Source organism: Macadamia integrifolia, chromosome 9 (genome assembly GCF_013358625.1).
Source record: "Macadamia integrifolia cultivar HAES 741 chromosome 9, SCU_Mint_v3, whole genome shotgun sequence".
Taxonomy (NCBI): Eukaryota; Viridiplantae; Streptophyta; class Magnoliopsida; order Proteales; family Proteaceae; genus Macadamia; species Macadamia integrifolia.
The window spans coordinates 40,803,047-40,815,591 of record NC_056565.1 but is presented as its reverse complement, the minus strand read 5'-3'; the positions used below and the strand labels follow the sequence as shown (position 1 = coordinate 40,815,591).

The 12,545-nt window shown below is 39.6% G+C and overlaps 1 protein-coding gene across 1 annotated transcript in view; it reads right to left on the bottom strand.

Moving 5' to 3' along the window:
* The window catches only part of LOC122089788 (60S acidic ribosomal protein P0-like), a 16,507-nt gene that overhangs the window by 2,625 nt on the left and 1,337 nt on the right, over positions 1-12,545 (bottom strand). The gene's annotated exons all lie outside the window — the stretch shown is intronic.

The following is a 12,545-nucleotide window of genomic DNA, read 5'->3' as shown; positions in this document are numbered from 1 at the left end:
AAGAAAGCAAAAAGGAAGTCAAGAAGAAGAAGGAGAAACCGAGAAGAGAGATAGAAGAAAGAAGAAGAAGAAGGAAAGAAACCGAGAAGAGAGAGCGAAACAGAAAGCAAAAGAAAAAAAAAAAGAAGCAGCGCAGAAGCGAGAAGAAGAAGCAAGAAGAAACAGAAGATAGAAGAAGAAGAGCAGAGTTTTAGAATAGAAGAATAAGAGAGCGAAGAGGAGAACATACCTAATTTCAGAAGTTTCCATAGCTGAAGCTCCCTGTAGTTCCGTCGCTGCTTCCCACCGTTAAAGTCATGAGGGCAGCAAACCTTTTTTTTTTCTCTCTTTGTCGGTAAAACCCCATAATGCCACGACTTGCTTTCCTAATTATTTCTTCTGTTATTCCTCAAATACCCTCCCTTCCTCCTTTTTTCCTTTTCTGTCCTAATTGTTTCTTTAACTTCCAAGTTTGCCCCACCTATACGTGAACGTGAGTTACGTGACTTTCCTTTGTGTTCCTTCCAAAAAATATATATATATATATATATTATTTACTATTCTACCATATATTCCTAAGTGCTATTTTGTTAATCATCACCATGGTAGCCAATAGTGAAGTTGTTCAATAGCTGAATTCTAATAAAGGAGAAACTGATACAAAATTTGATGCTCTCACTAACATGGTCATGTCCCTAAAAACAATGGTGGAATCTATGCAAGTTTCCATGGGATCCATGCAAGTTTTTATTGATCGCTTGGTGGCAGCAGGTAAAGGAAAGAGTCCCATTCAATCTGGGGATTCTTCCAACACCACTCCACAGGATCCGTCAGCAACACTACCACCACCACCACCACCACCACCACCACCTCCTCCACCATATGGCATTGGAAGACATGATGATGGAGCAGAAAGAGCAACAAAATTGGATGTCCTTGATTTTTATGGAGACAATAATCCAGAGTTGTACCTTGACTGGATTCACAGTTTAGATACATTCTTCAGATGGTACAGGTTGACTGAGGCTCGAAAGATCCTATTTGTAGAGGCCAAATTGAAAGGCACTGCTCGAGTCTGGTGGATCAAACAACAACAACAGAACCGAAACCCGAGGCATTGGTTTGGTCACTACTTGGGCTGAAATGTGTGAAATCATGAATCGGCGATTCTTACCTTTTGATTACAAGCAACGCATGCATCTCAGGTTTGCACAGTTGAAACAAGAGAATTTGACCGTTGAAGAGTATGTTGCTAGATTTTATTATTTGGCCACTCGTTCTGACTTTGAGTGGGATAAAGAAGTATTAGTGGCACAATTTCACAATGGTTTGTACCCTCAACTTAGTGCTGCCCTTGCATCTAGTCGACTACCAACCATGGAAGACGCAGTACAAGTAGCATATCAGGTTGAGAAAACTCGGAAACGCCCATACAATCGGAGAAATTTTGCAAATACTTTTTCTCGAGGTACTAGTTCCGTTCTGCAACAGTCTCCTACCCAAGAGAGGTCATCTAGCAATCCACAGGCTAGTGCTACATCTATGGCCTCTTCACGATCTAGTCGGCCGTATTCTCCACCTCGACATGTTTCTGAAATGTCATCTTCACGGCCTACTCGCCCATACTCACCCCCTCAGTGTGGTTCAGATAAACCTTCTGATTCTTCAAAATTTACAGTTCGGTGCTACTCATGCCATGGATTTGGACATATCAGTGCTTAATGTCCCAGCCATTTGGTTGCTTTTATTGATAAGGATTCTCCTATACCATATATTCCCGAAGAGCAACTTGGTTCTGACACAGTTGATTTAAGAGAAGAGCGTGCAACAGGTGAAGTCAATGACACTCTCAGTGATGAAGACCAACATCCTTTTTATGTCATTCGTCATGTGTTGACCACTTAGAAGGCCACTGACAATAAAGATTGGCACCGCAGTAGTATTTTTCAGACTCGTGTGAAGTGCAATGATCAGTTGCTAACCTTGGTCATTGATGGAGGCAGTTGCACTAATGTTGTCTCTGAAGACGCTGTTCGTAAGCTGGGATTGAATACAGAACCACATCCTAATCCTTACAGGGTTGCTTGGGTGAACAACACTAATCTCAAAATCACAGATAAGTTCTTGGTCACATATTCTATTGGTGGATTTAAGGATACAGTCTAATGTGATGTCCTCCCTCTGAAGGTGTGCCATATCCTTCTTGGTCGACCTTAGTTGTTTGATAAGAAAGTACAGCATTGTGGCTATGCCAATACCTATGCCTTTAAGCATGCCAACAAGACTATGAAGTTTCATCCTGCCAAAGATCTCCCTGAAATTAAGCTCAAGAAGATGGTGGGATCATTCCTCATTCAGCATATTCCTTTAGATGGTCTCCTCGGTCCTTTCCCAAACTCAACGGAGTCGAGTTCTTTTCAAAGGAGGAGAGTTAATGCAGATACGACTGCCCTTACTTGGTTGGACCAGCATGACTGGCTTTGGAAGCCAAGAGCCAAGAAGAACCGGTCCAGCCCAGGGTTTTGGTCCAACAAGGGTTAGAAATAAAATTAGTATTTTACTTAGTATTTTATTTCATGTTTTTATTTTCCAGACTTGAACGTAAGAGTAGGATTTATTTCCTTGCTTTGGTTTCCTTTTTATAGTTGTTTCCTAGTTTAGGCTAGTTTCCATTTCAGTTAAGTTTCTAATTTCATGTTCCTATTTTCCTATATATTGGCTGTAATCGATTGAAGATTTAGAGAGTGATTGATTATTGAGTAAAGATATTGAGTTTGTGCACCAGTGAAGTGTGTGATTCTGCTCCCTCCCCTTCCTACTCTGATTCTCCCTTTCTTCCCTAAGGACCTCCATCATCCGTTGCATTGTTTGTCCACGAGTACTACCCCCGGACATCAATGTTAATTTGGGATTTGGGGAAGTATGTGAATCAAGTTCGACCATTGGTATGATCCACAGGTGGAACTGAGATAATCACTGTCCCCATTGTTGCTTCAAACACACCACACAATGGACACTATTGTACCTTACTCCTTATCTGGTGACTATAGAACCCATCTCTGCTATGTCTGTGCTAGGAAATATATTGGGGGACTACAATTATCCTCTCAAGGTATGTATATGTCATAGTTCTGCTGCATGTTTAATGGAGGTCCAGTCCTCTTTCCAGCATATTAGTTTGATAATCTTTGATCTGTATGTTGAACTCTGTATCTTGCTGTTCATATTATAATGATAGTCATTTCCCCCTGAAAACGAACTTAAATATAACATCTTTTTCATCTGCATCTCTTTTTTCTCTATCCTGATTCAGACCATGATGTTGTGTTCTTTCATTTTCAGTTTTTTATCCCATTTAATAAATTTCAGTTTCATCTTGTTTAAAAATTTCTAGTTTTTTGTTGTTGAACTGTCGTTGGTTTTTGCTGATCGACCTGGTTCCTTAACTGGGTTGAATGGTTCAATCTGTTAAGGATGACATTGGTAGATGAATGTTAGGACAATTGATTGGTTTCAAGTTTCAAACTGTTGGGTTCTATGTTGAAACCTAGTTTCATAATTTTTGTTAATTATCCATAGAAGCAGTCCTTAGAGGGCAGGCCTCAGTGCAATGGTGAGGTTGCTCCATTAGCCTCTCTGCGAAGCGGGGGTAAGGCTGCGTACATTGTGACCTCCCCAATCCCCCGCAGTGGCAGGAGCCTCCTGCACTGCCCTTTTTATCCATAGAAGCAGTTCTTGTAACATTGCATAAAATGTTGCATGTCATTGCTTATGTTTCACAAATATGAATTTAGTTGGGTTGGTGACATGAATTTGTGCAGTGGATATTCTTTGGCTTCTACAGAACCAGAAATTGGTTAGAATCTGTAATTGAAGAATGCTGTGGGGTGGCTCTAGTGCAGACAATTTGGGAGCCGCTTGGGCAGCTTCAGGTCTAACGTAGTCGGCCATGAAGCCTTGTACTGATAGTCTAATAATATGCTTTGAATAGAAGTCCGTAACCCACAAAGGGTTCTCACTCTTTGTATTTTATCCTTTTCTCTTTCATATATTATATATTCCTATATCACTATATGTGATTTCTCCTTTAGTACTCGTGGATAACGGACATGGGGCTCTAAAGAAACTCGCGCGTTAAGTGATTGGGATAGCCAAGTCTTTGTGCTATGAAGGAAACTTTTCTTTTTCATGAGGAATGTGATCAGCTAATTCTATAGCTGATGACTTGGCCAACGGGTTTTATGTTTTATTTTTATTTATTTTTTATTTGGATAATTGCCTCACTGATTAGTCCCCTCTGTGGGTTCTTGGTTTTGGCCACTTTTTGTTGATTACCCTATGCTTTGTAGTTCGTTTTTTTTTTTTTTTTTTTGGGGGGGGGGGGGGGGAGGGGGGTTGTTTTTGGGTCCTTGCCTCACTGATTATTCCCTACGAGGTTTATTGGCTTCAGTCACTTTTTGTTGTTTGCCCTATGCTTTGTACTGTATATATTGCTTTACAATTAGTTCTTATTTTAGAAGGAAAGACAAAGAAAAACTAGTTGGGCTCTGCTTCATATTCACCTGGAGTGGCTCCCAGTGGCAGTAATATAAACATCACTACCTTCTCAAATCAATGTTGCGAGCCTCTTACCCATTCTCATTTGATCATGGCAGGGGACCAATTGCAAATAGAAAAACTCACATTGGGTTTCGGGAAATGAGGCTCAAATTGATGATTTCACCATGTCAAGGTGGCACTCCCATTTGAGTTGCCTCTTGAGTTCTACCATTTAGTTCATGTATAGGTCATATGTTTCCTGTATGCAGAGAATTAAACATAGAGGATGAAGTGAATGATTACTAAATGGAGGTTTTTATCTTATTAGAAGGAACCAGGTGCAGTGGATCAACACACCAATCGTATCCTCTCTCAACTATTTTGGTAGTTTTACATTAATCCCTTTCCCCTCTTCTGTTCTATTTAGTTTCTTCTTCCAGAAAAGCACAGGTCTTTCTTTCTCTGGATGAGTAGCATAAGGATTCAAATCTTTCACAATGCTTCCACCAGTGCCCTTTTTGGCATTTTAAAGTTATTCTAGAACCTCTTTATTCCTTTAACTTGTAGCAAATGACTTTACTATACTCATTTATTAAATTGAATGTCGACCACCACAATTAGAAGCAACTTTAGCTTCTGGCGATTATGAATTAACAATTTTTTTTTTTTTTTTTACCAGTTACATGTGATAAAAATGTCTAGAGATTGGATTCAAAGTCAAATGATCAAAAATTTAGGTTGTCTACATTTTATGAGCAAGAGGCCAACAAATTCCTAGACTTTGCTTTTTCTAATGCAGCATGTGGAGTTCATATCTTATGCCCATGTGCGAATTGCAAATATCAACCATGGAAGAACTGTGATGAAGTGATAGAACATTTGATATGTGATGGATTTTTCACGAATTATACAATTTGGAATTACCATGGGGAAACATCATCTTTCCATACACCTCTCTTTGAAACAATTCCAGTGGAACTTGGCACAATAGATAATTTTGATGCTACACATACTATGTTGAATGAGATGTTGGGAAGAAACGAAGATGAAGGCATAAGATATGCAGATGAAGGAATAGAGGATGGTGGCACAAGTGTGCATACAGAGGGGCCGAGTATAGATAAAAATAAATTTGAACGGTTAATGGTGTAAGATTTCCTATTAGGTGGGCTAGCATAGTCAAAGATTTGTTTCCAAAACCGGTTTAGTGGTGTTGACTAAAGATGGAGTAAGCAGAAAGAATCCAATATTATTGGTAAGTGATCTCTATGGAGATATTGGATTCTATTAGCACACCTTAATGGTATGAAATATTTATTACTATGTGTGGACCTAAGGTATTGTTTCCTTAATGGGGAGGAAACCCTAATTTTATTGCAGGGTTGGTCCCTACCCTCACCCCTATATATAGTTATCACTGACCCATTAAGTGAGGCTAACGACCAAAAGCAAAAAGGGAAAGGGGATAGACCAGACCAACATTGATCGTGTTGTACGAGGAGCATACAAGAAGATAATGAGGAGTTCTTATTCTTCAGTCATGGATTCAGGTATGCCTAAAACTTGTTTTTGTAGTGTTTGTCGTGCATGCTTATCGATCTTCATGAATCGTTCCGTATTTATTTTCTTACAAATGGAAGATGCAGATTTACCGTTGTATTCAGGGAACGAAAAGTTTACGAAACTTTCCTTCATTCTTCTTCTTTATCATATTAAATGCTTTTGCAAGTTGAGCGACAAAGCATTTTCAATTTTTCCCGACTTATTAAAAGAAGCACTTTCTCAGCCAAATTCATTGCCAAAGTCAATGTATGAAACTAAGAAGATTATTAAAGACTTGGGACTGAATTATGTGAAGATTGATGCCTATCCTAACCATTGTATATTATATCGAAATGAGTCAGCAAATGCCAGTTCTTGTTCAAATTGTGGAGCATCAAGATATAAATCAAAGAATAAGAAGGAATCCGTTTGGGTTTTGGGAAGTGAAGGAGATGAAACTACCAGTTTAGATAGATGGTTATGTAGGTTTTCCAGGAACTTAAAATTTATGAAATTAATTGATTCTGAACATATATGGGTTTCTGCCAAATGGCTGGGGCTTATGTCTGATGGTTGAGGTTGCTCGAATTTTCTTTTTGGTCATTTTGAAATCATCAATTCCTCTTGTAATTGTTTTTTGTATCCAAAATTTAAATATGACATCAGTTTGGGAACCACTGTGGCTTCGTGAGTAACTGGTAACCATGCTTTGGTTGTGATTGTCAAGTAATTGCAAATTCTCTCAATTTCATATGAGCTATAGAAAAAGATTAGACTTCTCTTTCTCATTGAAAACATTGACAAGATGCACCTCTTCACAAAGAGCGATAAGAAGATATGACTTTGTCAATCTGATGGCATGGTAATTTACAACCGAGATCCATTTTAAGTGTCCTTGTGATGGTTTCACATTTCACTCTCAAGGAGATCTGCAATCATAGACCTCTAAGTCATGACTTCTGGTTTGCAGATTTCACATAAAAAATCAAGAGTTGTTTGCTTCAAAGTGGAATACTAGTTGGGGATGACCTTCCTACATTTACATGGCCAAAGGGAACTTGTGAATTCTCTGTTCCCCCACATATCACTGCTGTAACAATTTGACCCATTTCTTGTTACTTTTTGATGCAGTATTCCTTGTTATTTTAGAATCATATGGTGATGGCTCTCCCTCTCTATTCTAGAGATTTTCACGATTACCATTATGTCTTTATTTGAGCTTCTGAGGTCCCAATAATAAAAGATAAGTCAATTGGTTCTGTTATGAGAAATTGCTCAATCTGAGAAAAATTTAATCTCTCTGGCATTGCCTCTGGTCCAAGGTTTGAGATTATTCAGTTCAAAAGCAAATTCGTTTCAAAAAATTTCTGTTACAATTTCTGAGAGATTTAAACAATAATTCTCTGCCTTTGTATGAGCTCTAGATTGATCAAGAAATAACTAGATTACTGACTTCTAATATTTCTGTTACAATTTTTGAGAGATTATAGTGTGTTCTCCAACTACATTGAATAATATTTCTATTTTAAGTGGAGAATAATGAGAGGTAGGGAGCTTGCCTGCAGAAGGAAAACATATTACATGAGGAGAAAACTTGTGTGCTTGAACCTACTGGTTACATTTTCTGGATTTCTGTGTAGGTGCTTGATTTTGAAAAATTTACCTGGACTACAGCTTCATCAAAGCTTTACTTATCACCAACTAGTCTGCCGTTAAAGATTCCTGCTTGCAAAGGTCATAGTCTGGTATAAATCTTGTGCCTCAATATACCACTTCGTTGTATCATGTTCTTTTGTATTTTTTTATTTCAGTGATTGCCATTTTATTCCCCAAGATGCAACAAGGTTGTCCCACAGGCATGGCACTCCTCCCTAATGTACATTCCCCAGGCAATGAGGTTCCGTATGGTGGGGACTCTATTGTGCTTTAACAATCACAGGAAAGATCATATGAAAGAGGAACAGTAAGATGTCAAATTCTTTTCCATTTGCTTCCCACGTTATTAAACATCCCTACAACAACCAAGTAGGCAGACTTAAGAGGAAGTTCTCCATTCCAATGAGGGACTGAGGTGAAGATAATACACAAGGCTAATATCCCATGAACCAAAAAGGTAATGATGGTCAAACAAGAGGATTTCAGCCGTTATTCATGGCAGCTACATTCACTGTTATAAGCACTTGACAATTAGCTTCAAAGATACAATTAAAAGTGGGAAAAGGGTCTTTCAGGTAGAAAGCAGAGTTGTTAAAATGTAATGAATGGTTAGCACTGATTTGAGAGCTCACTGAAATTATCTATTCTAGGAAACAGATAGACCAAAGAAAATGATTTGGGAGGAACATGAGGGTGGATGTTCAGAAGTCATTATTGAATGTAGCAAGCAGAGCACAAAACTTGAAAATTGAATTAATTTGACTAGTTATTGAACTTTGGCCAATAGGATGCTGTGACAACCTTCCAAGTAGTTAGACTGAACAACTAACTTATAGAGAAAACCAAATATAAATAAAATTTGCTGAAATCATCAGTTTATGCTTGTCTAGGAAATAAATCATTGAAAACATTAGCTGAGAACATCAGGCCAACAAGTGAAAGAATTTCAGGTTGTTTTCCTCATTTACTTATTTATTAATTTTTTTTGGGTTTTGGGGGGGGGGGGGGGGGGGTGGTGTGGTGGAGGAGAAAGGGGTGTTTTATGATTCTAATATTCAGCTGTGCATTCTATTTTCTTTTTGTGGATCTTTTATTACAGGGAATTTTTATGTAAATATAATTATTTAAAAAAAAATGTATACTTTTTACTACGGAATTATATTTCCGTAGTAAAAGGTATTTTTTACTACAGTATATAACCATTGTAAAAGAGAAATATGTTACTACGGTATTATATTTTTGTAGTAATAAATATTCTTATACTACAGTAAATTGCCGTAGTTTATACTAAAAAAGGTGACGGTATATATCCGTAGTAAAAGAGAAATACTTTACTATGGTATTATGTTTTCGTAGTATTTAGTGATTTTATGCTACAGTAAATTACCGTCATTTATATTCAATTTTAAGCTATAGTATAATAATTCCATAGTAAAAAACCTAAACCTACGCATCTCATATTTTTGTCGTAATTGGTTACGACAACAATTTTAACGACGGATATGCGACGGAAATTAACTGTCATATATAGTTCAATTATTATGGTAGTTCGTTTTTACTATGGAAAATTTCCGTAGTAAAAGAGCAAATTTTTTATAGTGGAGGAAGGATAAATGGCTGGTGTCTGATTTTCTGATTCTTCTTCTGATGATTCTCCTCTTCTGGGAGTCCTTATGATTCCAACCCTTTGACTCATGATTTTCCTAGAAGCTCGGGCATTCGTATGATTCTTTCGAACTCTAGGTACAATGAGTTGAGTGGGATCACTCTCTGTAGTTTCTTCATCCAGATTAGTCACATGATCAGGGAATGGATTAGTATTGACATTGGGAGGCTGCTTGACCTTGACCTCAATGGTTCTATTGTCTACCAAGTCCTAAATCGCATGTTGCAAACCTATGCATCTTTCAGTGTTGTGCCCCTTCTGAGTATGATAGGCACAATATTCATGATCCCTATACCAAGCTGGAGGAGGATTGTTGATCACTCTTGGAGCCATTGTCCTCACCAATCCTTGCTTCTTTAACTTCTCATATCCGTCCGTTACAGGCATTCCCAAATTAAAAAATTGCCTTCTTGGGTGAGGGGCCTTTTGGGCAGGTGCATCTGCTTGTATTATGAAGGGCTATGAAGGAGTGGCTGGTGAGACTGACTGCTGAACTGCACTTACCATATTAGTTTTCAGACCCTTTCCCCATTTGACTAGGGTGTTCTTGCTTGCATCTTAGGAGGACCCCTGATACTGGGCCTCTCTCAAAATTCTATTCTTCACCCGTGTTCCAGTGGCTATTAAGGCATCAAAGTTTACAAATGTTGATAGTAAAGAACATCATAATAGGGCTTGGCCAGGTTTTCTATCAACATCTCCACTTGCTCTGCTTCCAAAGGCCAATCTGCCATCTTGGCGGCCTTATCTCCAAACCTCATCAAGAAGGCGATGAATCCTTCTCTAGGCTACTGCCTCAAAGTCTCAAGTTCTCATCGCTTCACATCCACTTCGGTATTGTATGAGTGCTGTTTGGTGAAGGCTTTCATCACCGTCGCCCAATTCTAAGTTTGGAATGACTCCAACTATGTGAGCCACCTTAATGCTGGCCCTAATAGGGTTAGCATGAAGGCTTGCCCCATTTGGTTATTTGCTAGTTGCCACGACTTGGCGATGCTGAGGAAGACTTTAAGGTGAGCCTTGGGGTCTCCTGACCCATCAAACCTATCAGTCTGCCATTTGAATTTTTTTGGAATTCTTACCCTAGAAAAGAAACTCATTTCCTCTGAATCCACTACTTGGCCTTCTGAACTTTTTTCCGCTCGAATTATGTTCGTCAACTTCTCTAACTGCTCTCTGAGTTTCCTTTCTTTCTCCGTCTCTGGAGGCTCAATGCAGACATGTATTGTAAACTCCTCTTCTTCATCTTCAATCACCACCCTGGGAGGAGGAACCCTGGAATAGGCCCCTCGCTGACCATTTGGATGAGTAGGTGAAGATCCTCTCTTAGTAGTTGGTCTGACATGCTGGGGTTCTCCTGAGTCAACTCGGGAAGAGTTCCCATGATGACCTATAGCTCCATTCTATTCCACATCTCCTGTAGCCAGTGTTGGTTCCTTCCTGGGATCAGCTCTTGGAGGGTTCTAAAGTGTATGCAATATCTAAGCTATTACTCTCATGACTTTAGCCATTTTTGTTTGCAAGGTCTCGACGGGACGGACCCAGGCCTGTTCGGGTGATTCAGAGTCGTGTGGATCCATACTAACTGGGCTATAATGACTTGGTAGTAGACAATCTCGAGGACACAATGGAGGTGACACTGGACTTAGGTGAGTCAACCGATTACCCTGACACGTCCAAAGGGACCGCGAAGAATACTTAAGGTGTGGAATTGTGCCTGAATCAAAAGTGGCTTATTTCAGGATTCTTGAATTCCCAACCCTTTGTTCACACATTCACTTGATTAACCACCAACAATCCATCCAAAGTTAGTCCACTTAATGATAGGGGGTGGATAGGATTCGATGCCCCTGGTCCACCTAATGTCATAAGAGGGAGATTCATACAAATGTCTTGTCGAGAATATTCCCATTAGACATTCCATGTAATAAAGTCATGCTTTCCTTATTCTTTTCCCACTAGGTATCATTCCTCTTGATTTTTCTCGGGACTTCTCGGGACTTGACGTGACTGCGATAGGATTGCCCCTGAGTCACGTGTCTAGACTTTTCCTTAAGGAGGGACACCTTTTATCCGAAACCCACTTAGGAAAGCAATTCTATACGATGAGAATATAATGTAGGAACATTCCTTTTCAAGACCGCAAACAAGTTCTACAATTAGCTTGTGGCGCTCCTAGCTTCTTTATCTATTTCCTCCATGATGGGAGTATATGGTGGATGCAATAGGACCGACAAGGCTTCCTTGACAGGATCTATATACGCAAGGTACATGATGTCACACCCTATTCACACTGAACCGGAGCGGTGACCGAGTTAACACCGGTTAACCCAAACCTGTCAGGATCATCAGATATTGTATTCCACCACAGCATACGCACAACTAATATAAGTTCATCAGATTAGCGGAAGACTAAGTTTTACCTGTGAATAAATCCCATATACTTGATACCCGAATTGTGATACAATAATTATATACATGTGGGCCCGAAGGCATGATAATTACACAATAAAAGTATAATTCATATATCAAGTATATACAGGAAATCATCAAAACAATCAGAGTACACAGCTCGGCTCGGTATCAAGGCTAGAGCTCAGCTCGGCATCACGTAGTAGAGCTCAGCTCGGCCTCAGAAGTGGAGCTCAGCACGGCCTCAAAGGTGGAGCTCAGCTCGGCCTCAGAATTGCTGTCCCGCAGCACAACTCTCGCACGAGCAGTCAGCGCCATACTCTAACTCCTCAGGGGTCCACCAGTCCTCTTCAGGAAACTCGACTGTGGGACCCACCCCGTGCTCCTCAGATGTATGACCTGTAAAATCATCTAAAAAGGGGTGTACACGTGGGATGAGCTCACTAGCTCAGTAAGTGGTAAGATGGACCACACAGCAGTCCACACATCAAAACACATCATATGCACTACATGCCATGCTATACATTTTTAATCACATCCACCTAAGCAACATTACTAAGTCCTTGGTTTTAGTGCTACTACAGCCATAATGCGCGTATACTCCGGGTACGAGCCGCGAACTCCCTCCCGCGATACGCCCATAGGGCTGTCGAAGAAGGCCCACCTTGAGTACTCGGAAAAGTAAAGACAATGCCGTCCACCGGCTCTCAACGGAAATGTAAATGACTGAAAATAAAGGTGCTGACTCCAG